Here is a 2,550-nt window from a genome sequence, read left to right as displayed (position 1 = left end):
AATGGGATTGCAAACCATTGAAGGGCTCAAGAGCAATGCACTATGTGAATGGGTATTCTCAGAACAACACTTGTGCATTGTGATCAAAACGGTTGTCATGCTTTTGTTTTCCTTGCAGGCTTGGCCATTAGAGAAAGTGTATGAACAGAGCACATGTGGAGACGTGGCAATATCACACTTTGGATCCACTTGCTAATGATTCCCAGTCATACGGAGACTCAGGAGGAGTTCCATGGTGCCACTTATGGAGGTCATTATGACTCCTTAAGCGATGCACTCACACCTGGAGACAATTTTGTTGTCACTTCTTAAGAGAATAATGAGGAGTCTGTTGACTTCTACATTTTGAAGTGTGTAGTAGCTAAGGGCCTAACAACTAACGAGCAAATTGATGCATGGGGCAACAAGATAGAGAAGCATACTTATATGGTCATGGGCCATTGGTATAAATCCCTACAAGTAAACTTGTATGAGCTGTGGGATAACAAGCCAGTAGTTTTCATATATTCCCACTTGATAAGGGCAATAAAGTTCCCTATGGAGCCTGTAGTGCTCGATGGCATAGGAGAAGTGTTCTAACTTTCCAATGAAAACCATGAGGCAAAATACAATAGCATGCCCTTTGAATTGTAAATCAAATCTGATTTTATATCATCTAGTGAAAGATTGAACAAGATGGAATTGGTGTAAACGTACGATGGAATTGACATGTTGATTTTTGAGAATGCTTCACCACTCCCCCCTCCCCCCCCAAACAGAACCACTAAAAAGTGTTGCAGTTCCAGAAAAACTCAACAAAAATTTACCACTTTTTAGTGGTGCTAAAGTGGTTTAGCACCACTAAAAAGTGGTTTAGAATGCTTCACCACTCCCCCCGAACATCACCATTAAATGGTGTTTCAGTTCCAGAAAAACTGTTGCAATAACACAATAAAAATTTAACCACGTTTTAGGGGTTTAGCACCACTAAAAAGTGGTGCTGAGACATTCAGAAGTGTAGAGACATGTAAAGTGCCAGAACTTCTATATATTACAAAAAGTATATTACATCAATTATCCAGAAACATCTACATATCCACCAAGAATGTACAATATATAACGTTTCTTAAATTACAGATGTACAATCTCATTCATCTCCATTTATAACAAAGTGTTCAAAGACTAGACTCGAAAGTTCATCTTTGGGATTGCTGATGGGGTTTGCTTTTGTATACTCCAGGGTATTGGGGGTTAGTGCCCATCTGCACAACCATGGCAACAGTGTGCGCGTGAGGTAATCAGGGTCTTGGTCTTCATCAAGAGGATCAAAGGTGGGTGGACATATATAGTTGTCCCAGACATTGCGCAGATTTTTATATCTGGAGTCATCTACCAGCAATGTCCGAGAGGAGTCATATTCTGGAAACTTGTTCCAGACATGGTAAAGGGGCTTGAAAGACACAAGTTCACCTGCAAGGTCTCTTGGAGCTCCAACAATCTCTTCAAAATACGACCACTTCTCACATTGCCAGTTTGAGAAGAGATCCCTAAAGTAATAAGTCCTATGTTCCCATATGTCTGGCCAACATGTACTGAGGATTAGCTCAATGATAGTAGCAGTACAAGTGCTCCAAATCATTGCATCTGCTATTTGCCTCAAATCCCAAACAAATTGCTCAACATCTCTACGGTAGTAGATCCACAACTTCTCGTCCACTCTTTTTAGTTTAACTTTGTCAGAAGCTGGATGTGGAGGGTGTTTAAGTTGTCCAGTCTTTGGATCACGTTTGGTTACATCTCATTTCATGAATAGTCCATCGAGATCAAGGATGATGAGCTTTTTGATCTTGCAGAAATTCAAAACAAGATATCCCCATCCAGGGCAGTTTGGCGAAATCTCCTCAATTTCGGGGCAAACTGCTGGTTCCTGGTCTTTCTCTACTTTATCTGGTGTTACATCTGGATCTTGCTGTGCATCCTGCTTAGCTGCTATGTCTTCAACCTTCTCATCTGGTTCTTGAACATCTCCAATCCACCTAAGTTCTGCCATAGACAAGTACCATGCCTTAAAAACCTCAATCAGACTGACATATTAACCTTTTCAAAATACACTTGAAAAGTATACCTTCCAGGCTATTGATTTCCATTTCATTAATTTCCTGAACTTCTATGGCAACAGTCCACTTGGCAGGAGATACTGGAGAAAAAATAAGCTCTACTTGAAGATGCTCATGATGATTTCGGAAAGAACAATACCAGTACAATAAATAGACAGTCGATGAACAATATGAGTACAATAAATAGACAATCAATGAGCAATAAACAACGGTCTCAAGCTTTGCCATTGCTTCCTCGTTTGTTACAAGCCCAGCCTTATGCAACTTGAGTTCCTCCATATCCTTGTTCAGTCTCTCTACGATCTTGGCGGCGCCTCGTATCAAACCAACCTGCTCATCTCTCTTTGTCTTTGATTGATCTAAAGCAATTTTTATTGCTTCAAGACATTGCTGCTTCTCTTTTAACTTTTCAGCAGCATTAGCCTTCATGTTAGAAATAGCTGCTACATCAGCC

The sequence above is a fragment of the Adiantum capillus-veneris genome, chromosome 1, assembly GCF_014529385.1.
Source record: "Adiantum capillus-veneris isolate H3 chromosome 1, ASM1452938v2, whole genome shotgun sequence".
In the NCBI taxonomy this organism is placed as follows: domain Eukaryota; kingdom Viridiplantae; phylum Streptophyta; class Polypodiopsida; order Polypodiales; family Pteridaceae; genus Adiantum; species Adiantum capillus-veneris.
Note: the sequence above shows the minus strand (reverse complement) of the source record.